Here is a 15,858-nt window from a genome sequence, read left to right on the forward strand (position 1 = left end):
ATTCAAATCATCAATCCCATAAATTACAGGCTTCGTCTTCCTCCCTCTCAAGATCCACAACACTTTTCATATTTTCCTGCTCTAACCTCTGATGTTCAATACATTTTACTCCCATCCACATCCCATTGAGACTGCAACTGGCAGTGAATACGAGATTAGTCACATGCTGGATGTTCACAACCTACGTGGGCATTCTCAATTCTTTATTGGAAATGCTTTGGCTCCGAAGAAAGGTCGTGGGTGCATGCTCCTCATATTGTGGCTGGTTTGCATAAGAGATACTTCGTGAAGGACGCTTTTTCAGGAAGAAAGGGTGGGGGTACTGTCAGGTACCATCCCCATATGAACGATAGGTGCCAGGGACGGTTGCCTTCCTTCTCTGCTATCACGTCCCATTGCTAGGCAATAGGACGCTTCTTCTTCCCCTCTTCTGGACCCGGCATTGCAGGCATATGTGCAGTTCCTCCGCATTTCCGTTGCTAGGCAATGGAACGCTCATTTTCTCTCTTTGTTGGCAGTCAGCTGTTCCTAATCACTGACCCCACTGCCACCAATCAGGATTTAGCAAACACTTTTTAAAGCAGATGGTACCAGAGTATCTAATTGTACCTATGCTCCAGCACTCCTGTTTGGTCTCCAGCATTCTATATGCTCTTCTGTATTTTGACCTGGCTTTACCTGACTCTGCTTTTGGATTCCTCTTTGGTCTGTCTATATCTCCTGGTTTGACCCCTGGCTTCCTGACTCCACTTTTGCCTGCTCCTTCGGTAATTCTTTTGCCTGTCCGGTTTGACTTTGTATTGCACAACTACGTCCGTTCACCTACTACTTCCCTGGTGGCTAACTTGGGGGGCTGCGACCTGCATGTCTCTTGCAGTGAACCTAGAACTTCCTTGCGGGGGTCCCTGTTGAAGAATAGAGGCTTGTTATACTCCGCGCATCTTAGTTTAGCAGCACCAATACCAGAAAGTAGCCTTCAGCTCAAACAAACCTGTGACAGTATACTCTGGCCTTGTCGTCTGAAGGTCCCGTACTCTTGTTAGATAAAAGAGGGCAAGCAGTTAACAATACAAATGGAACAAATGCATTTGAATTGACAAAACTTGGTGAGTTGCTTGATTACACCCAGGGGTGACTAGAGGGGTGAAGGGTAGTACAAATGCCCTGGCCTGCTGTGTATTACTAACATTTTTATGTGAAGAGTGGCAATGCAGGGATTTGTTGTAGGACTATAGGGGGTAGCCTAGTGCTTCCCTTATGCACTAGGCATCATTATATATTTATATAGCGCCACTAATTCCGCAGCACTTTACGGAGAACTCACTCACATCATTTCCTGCCCTATTGGAGCTTATAGTTTAATTTTCCTAACATACACACACAGACTGAGAGAGAGACTAAAGTCGATTTAATAGCAGCCAATTAACCTACTAGTGTGTTTTTGCAGTGTGGGAGGAAATCCATGCAAACACGGTGAGACAATACAAACTCTACACAGATAAGGCCCTGGTCAGGAACCTCAGTGCTGTGAGGCAGAAGTTCTAACCACTAAGCCACTCTACTGCTCCTAAAGAGGTACAGTCATGCCCCAAAGTGGTGGGTGGTGTGGCCAAGTCCTCAACACAATATGTTTATACCCCCTTCAGCGATTGCCCTAAGTATCTATGAAGAGGTCAAAAGAAGTTGCTGTACCGGGGTCTGAGATTCCTCTAGGCGGCCATGATCATACCGCATGTGTGAAAGAAATGTGCTCCACCTGTTGCTTTATGCATCAAATATGTCATCTAGTAAATTGATAAGCTGCTTTCACATAGGGGCGGGCCTAGACTTTATTTTAGGGGGGGCGATTTAGCATAGTCACGCCCCACCTTCATTCTGATTGACTGGTCCCAATTGGACCTGCCCCCTTTGATCGACATATTGACAATTTAAAGGTATGCTTGTGCTGCTGGGGGGAAAGGAGGGGATCAATCGGACAATCGCCCCCCCCCCCCCTCCAGAATCTGCCACAGCCTTCACATGGATATTGATTGGGTTTAGAAAAATTTCAGTCTTACTGTGTCTAAGCTAGAGTTACACTTTAAAATAAGCCTATAATGCTTCTTTCATAACAATAAATAATAATAAAGAAATATCTGAATGACGAAATTAAACACTGAGTAAATTGTAATTACTAAAGCTTAAATATTTTATGGAAAAAATTATTAAACATTTCTATTTCTATTTGTGTGATTTTTAACTGTTCGTGAAAGGACTGCATGATTGGCATGAATCGTTAACACCCATCCTTTTTTTCTGAAACTAACTTAATAAAAACAATACTGCACAAATAATAGAATGGAAGGCATTATGCATTGCTAAAGACTCCAATGATGTATAGGAAATATCCTTCCATTATTGAGTAAGCCCTGAATTCCAATTGCTCTTAGTAATTTATTTATGGATTTTCATTTATTGCCAAGGATTAACGGCCAGTCCTTTCTCACTATATACAGTTTTTGAAAATCAATAGTTGCTACTGAATAAGCGTGGTTTGATAACTAAGTGGCTTAATTAGGAAAATTCAGCTTTTCACCCAGAGGAAATAATTTTCTCCAGAGTCAAAGACTGGTGGTCGCACCCAGACATCACATAAACCTCTGTACCATTTAGCATGATTAATGGTCTCTGCTAAGAGACTTATGAGGTGTTTTACAGGGTAAAATGAACCAATTTCACACAATGTTAATGAAATGATTGAATGCTGAATGGCTTTACATTTTACACAGGCACATAATGCAGTAGGTGATGTTTGTATATAATATATTTTAGCTAATGTATTCAAAAAGGCCTTTTTTAATGTTACTTTAAAGTATTAATAACCTTCTTCATATGTAAAGTTTTTATCATTGGCATAACTACAGGGGGTAGCGGATGCCGCAGGCCTGGCAACTGCCAGGCTCCATATTGCTGCCACCCATGCTACTCCTACTCCCCTCTGTGGTCAGCTGAGAGCTACCAGCTAACTGATAGCCGACACTGCAAGGGATTTGAAGCCCCAGAATGCCGTATACACTAACAGACATTCTTGGGCTAGGTGGGGAAGGGAACTCACAGGGTTACAAAAATTTAAAAAGCAACTTAACATTACATACAACATAATATTTATACAACTGACACATCTTTATGTCCTGTACCTCTCCCATAAATACCTTCCCTCTAAACTGTGCAATTCAGGATACCTTTCGTTTTTTCAAATTCTAAATTTTACAAACCCAAAAATCCCATATACCTAAAACGTTTTATAAACAAGTAGAAATATATTCTGATAACCCTTTGCTGTACAAAGTATCCCACCTCTACAAACTCTATTAGGATCTAAATCTGCAAGTAATATGTCACAAATGCCAAAACAGCATATTCACTGTGACAAATTCTTTTATTGGCAGCCATATCGGAGAATAATAAATCACATATAAAAGTTGTGACATTGATATAATTTTGGTTAGATTTCCTCTGGCCATCACTGTGCGAGAGAGGGAGCTTGCATTAGCTATGAATATTTGATTTTGATGTTTCTAACAGAGGATTTAAATTGCGAAAGTTAAACTTGCACATTAGTGGATATTGCTATCACTAAATACATAAATAAATCTGCAATGATTAGCTGATTTACCTTTCCGACTGTTGGTTTAGGGATAGAGTCCATGGTGAGTAGCCCCAATTTGCTCCAATTGATAATTAGTAGTCTAATAGATAAACAGCAGCCTAAATATTTTATTAAAAGTTTCTAAAATGCTCATAACATTCAGGACCTCGTTTAGAGTCAGACGCAAAGTCCGTTTTAGGCGCATCCAACAAAAAAACACTATCACGCATGTGCAGAAAGCACCAAATCCGCCTGTATCTTGGACGCAATTAACACTTGCGACAGCTTGCGACTCACTACGAGAGAATGGGAGTATAGCGGAATTGTGAAGACGTGACCATGTAAATACATCCTAGTCGCAGTGAGGTGCAGACGCAACACACGTCAAAACAGGGCTAAAGCTGTGTGGCAGAAATTAGGTGGTACAAGCGTTAGCTAGCTGCAGGAACTGCTGGCAGCTCGATAGGGTATTAAGAGTGGGATGCAACTGGGGTTGCTTACCACTCGTAAAACCCTATCAAGCTGCGGCACACTTCCACTCCTTCACTTCTTAAACAGACTTTGCGTCCGACTCTAAATGAGGTCCTCAGTGCGTATTAATGAAAAATTTCTAATGCAAACTCTTCAACAAGTACCAATTAACCCTATGGGGTAAATGTATCAATCAGCATTTGCTTAAAACCGGTTTGTCAAAATTATTTAAAATATGGCTGATTGATACATTTCCCCACTTGTGTCACCATTGTTCTGCTGTTATAGCTGTTTCACACACTTTTGGGTGGCACAGTGGTTAGCACTCCTGCCTCACATCACTGTAGCCATGGGTTCAATTTTGATCCCTATCTTTGTGGAGTTTGTATGTTCTCCTCAATTTTGCGAGGGTAGTCCAACAACATATTGGTGGGTTAAATGGCTATTGACAAAACATGGTTCCTAATATGTGTTAAAGAATTTAGACTGCAAGCTCCATGTGGGATAATACTTATGTGAATGATTCAATATTCTCTGGACAGCACTGCATAATATGGTGGTGGTATACAAATAAACAATAATTACCACCATCGCTTTTCTTTGTAGGTGCTCTGCAAACCTTTCTTGGAACATTGCTGTTTCTTTTGCAATATTTTATTTTACTGAAGACGCTGAACAGTAAATACAGGAGAAACTCAAAAATCATGGGGAGGAAAAACAGCTACGCTTTTTGTGAGTTTAAAATAAGGAGTATATCCGTTTAGATGATTTACAACTTATGACAATATGTTACAGCTGCATAACATTCTACCCATAGAATTGTACTGTGGATATATTCACTGTTGATGCCCCTTTGGGAGTGGGGGACTGTTCATGTCTAAATACCTCCAGTAAGCACCAAATTTTATTTGCATTTACTGGATTCACCTCCGCAGCAGCACAGTGTCCCTGGACTTTGCTAAGTCACTGCCAGCTGTAACTATTTGATCTTGGCTGGAAAAAAAAATGTCATAAGCATTCTGGGAAAATTTTGTAAAAGAAAGTTTTAGTAAACCCTCAAACATTGTGCAAGTGAGTATTTTTCCTAACAAGCACAATGCATAGTGCAGTCCGTAGCATTTTTTAACTTTACATCTCAGTTAAACAAAATCAAATAACATTTAACTGAAATCAAAGTAGACACTAAGAGAGAACAAAAACACAGATATTAAACTACAATGAAACTGTTATTTTATGCTCTTAATATCATGTGTCATGTGCACTAACTAATGTAAAAATATTCCATTATAATAATGTTATTTGTTACTTATTACATGAGAATTGAGCCATCAGGTGTTATACAGTTTCCACGTTCATGCAGAGGAGACATTACAGTAGACAATAGATACAGATCCACTGATGGGAGAACTACAATTAGATATAATGGACCTAACAATTTATTGCTGACTAACAATAAGCTATTATCTCCCTTATTAAACTATGTATTATCTTTTGAATGAGCCTATTACTTGGTATTATTATACTGTATCCTGCATTCAACAATATAGATATTACTTATGATTTCTACTTACGGCACATAGATTGATGGGGTTATTCATTTTGCTACAGGCTGTTTTAATTTGCATATAAGCATTTCAAGTTGAATGTATGAACATTGTTTTGCATATAGGCCTCTTCTTCTTTCATTAGTTTGACAGAAGTTTCACATCACTAGTCTGTGCTGTTTTAATGTTTAGATGCTCATATTGGCTACATGTTGGATGAGCCCCTCCTACTTCAAACATGTCTACACATAGGGGTAGAGCTAAGGGATGCAACATTTTGCATTCTCTGAGAGGAAGAACCAGGTGTATTCATGACTGAAGCTATTAAATGCCCCTAGATATGTGCTGACATGCGAAAATGTAATTTTGTTTTGTAATTTTGTTTTCCCCCACAAACCAGCTCAAATCCTACTCACCCTTGTGGAAGATTGGACTTTGCAGTGATGTTTTTTCTTTTTTCCAGTATATACTTTTTCAGTCCGGTCTACAATCCTGTAAAAGTAAACACACATTTATTCTTTGGTTGCAGTTCCCAAAATCAGATGTGGGCATGTGTAAGGCAATATGTTGGTGACATCTCATCTAAACCTGAGCACCGTGCAATTACCACTATCTGCTCACACTCCTCATTATACCCTGAAGTGTTCCATCCACCTCATACTTACAATCCCTTCAAGCTTATTCACATATCTCAAATACAGTCTCTCCTTTTTCCTGGTCACTTTGGAACAAATCTCACATCCATTCACATTCTAGTCATTTCAAAATCATTCAACTTCCTTTCCATTATAGAAACCTGGCTTAACTTCTCTGACACTACATCCCCTGTGGATCTCTCCAACAGGGGATTTTCCCCCAGCTACACACCCAGATCTAGAAACAGACAATGTGGTGGAGTAGGCATTTTACAGACTTCTTAGTACACCTTCCAAGTCATACCCCAGAAACCTCCCTCTCTTTCTCATCCTTTGACGTCCACGCTATCTGTTTATTGTCTCCTCTCTGCCTTCATGCTGCTGTCATTATCACCTCCTCAAGGTCCAGTTTCCCAATTCCTTGACAACCTTTCTCTCTGGCTCACTTATTTCTTATCCTAAAAGCCTCTAGTTTTCTGCCGCAAAAACAAGCTCCCTCTTCCTTATTTCCTCCCAACTTCTTTGCTCAAACTCTGACAGTAAGTCCATCTCTAGGTTCAATCTGTCTCTCTCCAGTAGCACATTTTCATCCACATTTAAACACGCATTCATCTAACCAATCCAAAATGAACCATCCAAAAGAAACCATCTCTCATCCCAGCCTCTTTCTCCAACTACTGCCCTTTTTCAGTCCTCACCTTTGCTTCCTAATTGCTAGAGCGACTTGTGTAAAACTGCCTACCTCAGTTTCCTCTCACTCCATTATCTACCCACTGCAATCAGACTTCTTCCCCAACACTCCAATGAGCCTGCATTCACAAAAGTGTTCAATGATCTACTTTCAGCAAAGTCTAAGGGTCATTTCTCCATATTTATCCTCTTGCAACTCTCTGTTGCTTTCAACACAGTTGATCACCCTCTTCTTCTGCACAACCTTCACTCCATTGGTCCTCATGACACAGTTCTTTCCTGGCTTACTTCATGCCTATTAAACAGCTCCTTTAGTGTCTCTACCTCTGGCATATACTCCCCTCCACTATGACTATCTGATGGGGTCCCACAAAACTTTGTTCTTGGCTCTCTGCTTTTCTCACTGTACCCATCTTTTCTTGGGGAACTAACTCACATATTTGGTCTCCAGTATTACCACTATGCATACGACACCTAAATCCTGCTGTCCTCCCCAGACCTTTCCCTTTCTGTACTATCTCATGTAACTAACTGTTTTTCTGCCATCTTCACATGGATGTCCCAATGCTACCTAAAACTCAACATGTCCTAAAGAGAGATTGTCATCTTCCTTCCTCCCCTAGTCACCATCTCTCATCAAATCTCCCTCACCCAGCTCCCCTCAAACACCACAAAGGCTGCTACATTGGTTACACTTAACTCCACCCTATGCTTTATTCCTCACATACAGTCTCTCTCCAAGTCCTATGGACTTTAATCTTTAATATACCTTAAATATATTTGCAGAATATGTCCTTTTCATACCCAAGATGCCACCAAAATTATTATCCAGTCTCACATTATCTTCTGCCTTAAATACTGCAACATCCTCCTACCTGACATTCCCCGTGCACATCTATACCTATTTAACTCTATCTTAAATGCTGGGGCAAGACTGATCTTTCTCTCTCACCACTCCACATCTACTGTACCACTTCCCTCCAACGGCTTCCCAAATCCTCCAAAATCCAGTTAAAATTACTCAATATTGGGGCTCATGCAGAGTTGGGCGTACATCTGGGGGTGGTTTTTTTGCATAAAATATGCATTTCCATACTGCTTATATGCATCAAAAGTGATTATGCATATGTCCATATGCAGATTCATTTGCATCTAATGCTTACGACTCCCTACACTTGCAGAGGAAATGGGGGGAGGAAGGGGCAAGCAAGCTTTAACTGAGTACAGTAGGTGCATGGTTTCAGAAATGCAACTAAGATAGACCAGAATAAAGAAACACATAGGAGTTGTATCACTTGTGTGTGCTTGAGGGCCAATGCAAACATATGTGCTGAACATGACAATTAGCAGTTTAGCTACCCGGTTGTGATTAGCCCATTACGCTATCACCCCTCCCACTGAAAACTGATAGTACATAATTCATGAGTATGGCTGCTATACTATATGAAGTCACAGCAGTCTATTCACATTATTTAATGATTTTGCACTTACTACTTACACCAACATGTCTTATCTCTATGCTACCCCTACCCTTTCTCTACACTTTCGTTTTGCTATCGTGGTACTTAAGTATACATGCTTGTTGTTTCTGGTGTAAACCTGGTGCATATACTAGATAGATGCATCCTGAAATGCATTTTACTGAGTATATGCACATAAATGCGCTTTTTCATGCATGCATATTTACCTGCTTACATTCCAAATGTAAATGCATACAACTCTGCATAAGTCCCATTATATCTAATGTACTGGTTAGGGGCATTAAGAGAATAAGTACCACAATATGGTAATATTTGACATAAATGTCAATAAAATATATTGTATGGTAACTACAAAACTAAATTTTAACATTTTAATCAGCTCAGAGAAGCATAAAGCTTGCAGATTGGGAAAGTGTCCTCTTAAATAAAAACACAACGATCAAATGAGAAATACCTTACATAAATACTGTTGGATGTATATGCTACATGGCAATAATATTTCTAGGAATAACTGATGTGGTTAAATAAGAAAAAAATGGAGGTTACAAGGGAGCATTTAGATTGTTAAAACAAGAAAGGACTGAACATTCATTATAGAAATACAAGGAATGTGCTAAATGAACTTAGTTTTTAATTTAATAGACCACTGTGTCTTATGCTGGTGGACTTTAAAAAGGTACCCAGAACCAGGCAATTATAAACTTGAGGTAAACTTCAAATTGGATTTTTGTACTGCAATCTTTAAATTTGTTGATCATGCTAAAGTTTTCTACATACTTGCCTATTATCCCAGAATGTCTGCAAGACTCCCGAATTCCGGGTATGTCTCCTAGACTCCCGGAAGAGCAGGTAAGTTTCCCGCATCCTGTCTCCGATGGGCCTCAATGGCACGATTCATATCAAATCCTGTAATTTTGTCCCCGCCCCGCAGCAAAATGCTGATTTTGTCGCAGGGTGGAGTCAAAATGATGCAACTTGACATGCCCCGCTCCATTGCAAACTCCCACCCGCCTCCACGTAGGCAAGTATGGTGTTCTATAATGTTCCACATAACAGTCTGCGAGGCGCAGTATACAGTAAGCCACTCGCAGATTGTGAGCCCTCCATGTCTTCTGTTTTTTTACAGCTTTATGTCACATTCATTTTATACATTTCTTTTAACTAGTGCACGAGGGAGTGTTGACCAGGGACCATAGTCTGACTGAGGAGCGGGATGACTGGTTTGGCCAGGGAGTAGGATGCTTAGATTGACAGATAGGGTGTATAGCCAGCCTGGGAAGGGTGTTGATTGTCATGTGTCTCATTAGGTAGATCTCCAGGGGCTCTGCAACACTTACGTGTACATGCCCTTTCTGTACTCAACTTACATTTGCCCACCCCCCCATTCAGCCTTTCTAAGCATAAGGGGCCAATAGTATAAGATACATTTAAATCAAGTTATGGAATAATTCTGGTACGTAAGCACATTATGGAAATGTATACTGTATATGTACTCTCCAAAAAATTAACATAGATAATCTTGGGATGCATAAAAATGAAAAAAAAATCATGTGATGCAGGTTTATGTCAGGAGCAACAAATGTAGCCTAGAGAAAGAGTAGATATGTGGCTTCACATGGCTAGTAGTAAACGTGCAAGTCATATTACCCTATTTGTACACAATATAATAAAGTAATAAAGTGTCATATACCCAATGGAAAATAGTGTCACAACAATGTTAATAATAAATGCAAAAGTCACATTTACCATAAAAAATATAATTAAACACAAACACAAATTAAATCCAAATAAATTGAGTGAAAAGAAATAAAAAATAAACATCTGTTAATTTTCCGCTTTAAAATCCTTTCTTACTACAGTCCAAATAGAAGTATCAATTAAGTAATGTTTATATACGGGTATGACTACATATATAATAGTAGTCACACCAATTAATTAAGTAGTATCAGCTGGGGAACTGAATCAGCAAATATCTAATCAGCAGCACAAGAAATAAAGAGGATAAGATATAGAGCTTCCTCTAAACATCAACACCTTGATGTTTAGAGAAAGTGTTATATCTTATCCTCTTTATTTCTTGTGTTATTGCGTTATTTTAGCATTTATGGGTATAAATGCTTTGAGGAGAAGTAGCTGCATCTTTGAATAGTGCGCCTGTGGAATCTGTAATTTTATTTAGTATCCAATCAGCAGCATCCTGTTATTGCTGCTGGTCATCATCATCATCATCTTGTTGTACAGGCCCACCAGCACCCACAACAGATACGAGTTCTGGCAGGTATATATAGGAGTCTACTTCAGTTGCAATTATGTGAATACTTCCTTACTGTAGTCAGCCCAAACTCACCTGTCTCTTCCCTCTGCCATTATGCCTTTCCAGTCTTAAGGTGTATAAGATTATATCTGCATACAGAGGCATGAGTAAGTATTTTTTGTGTGCTTACGCAGCACGGAAATGCATATTATATGCAAATTAAACAGCCATTAATCCAACTCTATATGAGATCCTATGATGCTATGTTTCTGTAGGATGCAGAGGTTTTGGAGTTGCAACCCAGTGGTAATGATTAAAGACACTTCCTTACACTCGTTTTATTTTCAATTTCAATATACAAGTTAAATGATCTCTCAAAACTACAGTGGCATAAAAAGTTTGCAATATGTCTTATACTGACAAATGTGCAAATGGATTCTCTATGTGGTGAATTTATGGATATATTAATTTATAATACATTCTAGTTATATCGATATCAGACACATACTTATTATCTATAAACAAAGGTGTCCCAATTGCGCTCGCAGTAATATGGATATAATACAAAATGTAGAAAACAGCTTTTTGGTTACATCAACTTTTTGTCATATTGACTTACTTGTTGTGTACAGTGTATTTGTGCTACCTGCCCCCATGCAGCATTCCCTTACTTAAGAGCAATAACATATGCAGTTTTTAGTTAGATTAATCTTCTGGTTTTTCCTCCACACTGGTGCAATATCATTTTTTGGATTAGTAGCAACAATTTGTACATTTTGTTCTGTCATATTTGATATATTATATCCATATTGCTGCGAGCGCAATTGGGACACCTTTGTTTGTTGATTTAGTTGTTCAAGGAGGGATACCTTGGTCCCACTGCTGCTGCGGTAATACTGGAGGATTTAATTACGTGATGAAATTAGGATTCAGGCAAGCCTTCTCCCCTTTCAGCAACGCATGACAGCGCATTGGAAATGACTCTCTGTCAGCCAATCGTTGCCTAGGACGGTGAGCAAATCAGTGCATGCCGCGTTATCACCCAGCACCCTGGTGAAGGCTGATATTTAGCACTTGAAAGTGAATTCAGATAGACACAGACCAGGAAGGAGCTCCTGGGAGACAACATTTATGTGTCAAGCAAGAAGGCGTCGGGATCAAGCAGGAAGACATCGAATCCACAAGAAAATGCAGCAGCAGGCCCGTGTGAACAGCGGCAGCCAGGAGAACAAGACTAAAGATTTCGGGGAAACTGTTGGAGACAGCTGGAGGCAGGTAAAGCCATCTGGCAACCATCTCCTAGGCCCACCATGTCTGTAAACTTTGGGGCAATATCTGAAGCCCGATCTTCAGGCTCAGACCAAATTGATGTGTTGGCAATCGGAGTAGAATGGAGAGTGTCTCTACCTTTTGATCATCACATCGGACAGCCACCCCCTTACTTTCACTCTGCATTATTGCACCTAATTAATTGTTGTGTTCTCTCCCCTAGACTGAAGCAGTGTGGGAGAGTTTGTTGCTGAAGGACTGGTGGGTGATCAGATTGGTATTAGGTAAGTCTAATTACATTTTTGACATAGTCAACAGGTTACCTTAAGGAGATCATGGACAACGTCAGCAGCACCATAAGCTTGTTGGCCGTCCGCCCTGCCAGAGTAGCTGTGGAAGCAGCAGTGACACATCTGCCCAAGTTTGATGGAAGGAAGCCCATGTTGGCTGACTAACACGAATGGTTGCATAGCATCTTCTCCAGGTGATAGGATCGATGAAGGTGGAGCTAGTGCTAAATGCCCTGGAAGGAGGTTCTTGCTGAACTGCCCTTCTCTCACTGGAAAGTAATCAAGAGACCCTCAGAACGGGGATCACATCTGGGAGTGGTCAAGACTCTTCATTGGCTACAAAAACAGTATTTGATGCCAGGTATGATGGAGATCACTCAGGAGGTGTGTAGAGCTTGCCAGAGATATGAAGTGTCCAAGCCCCCATTTAGTTCTTTAAAACGGGGCACTCCTTTGAGATTGCAATGTTTTTTTTTAATGTTTTGTCATTAATGACTATATTATTAACAGGTGACATTAATTGAAATTTTATTAATTTGCTTCATGATATTCAACATATGTATTGGACCTTTGATGTAATGTCCTATCTATTAGAGAAGAGCGGACCTAGATCTGTATTCATCACCAGATGTATCTTCACATCCGCTCGTTGCTGAATATGGGCATGTGTGTCTTTTTTGTTTTTTTCAGGCACATTACGTTCAAGGTGAGAAAATGATGGGCTCAGATATCAGAGGCTGATATGTTACTCCATGAAAGGATGAAAATGTTAATTATTGCCCTCCATTGTATTTCTCAAAGACAAAATTTGGACTTTTACATATTAGTAGCGCTGACTTAGAAACCTACCTTTGCGAATAATTGTATATTAGCTATTTTCCCTTTAACAATTCTGTGAAATAATTTATTTGGTCCACCTAGCTATAATGCTGTGTATTCAAACACAATATTAGCTTACTTATTCAGCAAAAGGGAGGTAAATAAAACTATTGCTTGCTATAAATAAGGAACAAATATAGTTATTTTTAGAGATGTAAGAATGGAAAAAATAATCATTGGAAATGTATGAAGAACACGTAGCTCTTTGAGCACACAGAGTAGAAAACCTAGCAAACTAGAATGCTTATTGATGAAAAATGTTTCTAAGAAAAAACCTCATATACAAATAGTAGTTATTCATTACCCATGATTATCAAGGAAATCAATAAAGAGGAAAAAATGTCCCTGACCACGCATCAATACATACATGACATTCTCACAGTACGACCAGCACAATTGTATGTTTACGAACTAGGAAAGAACACTTAGGAGTCTTACAACTGCTCCCGCACTCAAGAGAAATGACACATAAAACTAAGTACAGAGAAAGCCTGTCACTGCACTAGTCTTAAAATCTTCACATCTCCAAGAATAAACAACTTAATTACAGGCTCAAATAAGATACTAATATTATTAAAAGACACACTTCTAGTTACTAGAAACGTTCTATGTCAGTTGTGAAAGAACTGTGCTTTATTCTTACCAAGGATTGTTTGTTATTGAAATTTTTCTTGTGACAGCAGGCATTGCAGCATAATTGAGTGGATATATGTATGTCTGAAAATGTTTAACCCACGTCCATGAACTGCACATGGGTGGTTTTAGGTCACAGTCGACATGAAAAATTCAAAACACCTTTATTGGAGCTAAGGTTAGAGTCTATTGAGAATTATTTTTTCCAATCTAAGAAAGCCTGTGAAACCGTACATTTAATAGTGAAATGCAGGCAGGTTGCAGTGGCACACGCAGTCTCCAGAAACCCCTCCCCTCCGCTAAATAAGTGCCCTATATGGCAGCACTGTACTATACAGCAGCTGCGGTGCTGTCAAAGAAGCGTCCGCGGCGGTGCTGTATTGTATACAGCACCGCCAAGGATGCTTCTTTGACAGCGCTGCATCTGCTGTATAGTACAGTGCTGCCTAAACTGAGCCGCAGCTCTCTCGGTTTTGCTTTTGTTTTTGTTTTTTCTAGTGGAGAGGAAACCCCCCCTTAAAAATGCTCCGTGAGCCCCTGGGTTGAGATGTAACAGCTTACTAGGCTAATCATGTGACTCATTTACATCATAAAAAGGCTTGTGATGTCACTCAACTTTGGTATAAAAGTCACTGTTTGGTATAGAAAAGTCAGAGAGTGAGCTGTATATTATACAGGGTAATATATAACGCATATAGATTGTTAATTTCTGTCAATGAGTTTGCTGATATGACATCTCACAGTCCAAGTTAGGATTGTCTGCCTATTTCCAAACTAACTAGGTAAGTTTATAGTGACCGGTGAATGCATTGGGGGTGCCCACAGTGACCTCCCAATGCTTATAAAAATGCTAGTTACCAAGACATGGCACATGACACGTGTGCTTTTGCACTTGACATGCTTTTTCAATCACATTTCTACTAGCATCTTTTAAAGCAATAAAACACCAGTGCATTGAAAGCCTTACAGGTACATACACAAAAACTATTTCATTTTTTAAATTGATGCTGCCCAGGTTTTCAGTGGAAAAGCACAATAGAGGGTATGCATGCTCTTAGTTTGAAACCTTTGTTAAAATCATGCCATACAATAAAAGCTATTGAGTATGTCGTAGAGCAGGGAAAAGACTTAGAAGCCAGTTATTATACGACTCTCGGAGAAATAAATGTTCTTGAAATGATTATACTCATATTAAACTGTCGGAAGAGGCTTGCGATATGATTTATCTATGTAACTGTATGCTTTGTGTGCATTTCTAGTGCCCCCTTACTTGTGAATTATTTCTGGAAAATGTTTATATGCATTGCTGGCTCTAACAATTAAAAATATGACAAGTGCACAGACATATAGAAGGCAATAGCAGCAGGATCGGAGCAAGTCATTTGTTGTTGTCTGAGGCTTGAATCCCTATTGCATTAATTTCCTCCGTCAAGAAAAACTGCTGTTTGGTAGGTACAGTATTCCAAGGCAAAGAGGAAGGACATCTCTAAGATCCCTTGTAATAAATCATTATATCGAAATATTTTTAGCATTTCTAGTTATGGCATGTTTTGCACCAGTAAACACTTTTGCAAAATAAATGCTATGAAGCTTGAATGGACACTTATGTAAATAAGTAATGAGGAAAGATAAAAATAATCTGTAATGGCAAACTAAACCACAACCTGTGACACAAATAATAATAATTTAAACAATATATTTTTGTTGCCCCACTGCTGTAAAAAATATAGAATTGCTACTTAAAAATTATTCTAGTTGCCTTAAAAAACACATATAGTATAATAGCTGCTGGAAGTATTTTATTTTTTTTATAGAAAATTATTTTATATAGGTTATACTTCTTGTCTATATTGCTCTTTTTATATGTATTATATGTTTTTTTTATTATTAATAATAATAATAATAATAATAATAATAATAATAGTAGTATTAATAATCATATCAACATTAGGAATGGTGCATCTTGAAGAATTATACTTATATGGGTCAGTAAAAATGTCAAGGACAGTCTATGAATAAAGAAAATTGAAAGTCAAGGCTGGTTTACATTGATTCTCAGCATTAGGGGATTGAGCAAGAAACTT

Source organism: Mixophyes fleayi, chromosome 6, assembly GCF_038048845.1.
Source record: "Mixophyes fleayi isolate aMixFle1 chromosome 6, aMixFle1.hap1, whole genome shotgun sequence".
Taxonomy (NCBI): Eukaryota; Metazoa; Chordata; class Amphibia; order Anura; family Limnodynastidae; genus Mixophyes; species Mixophyes fleayi.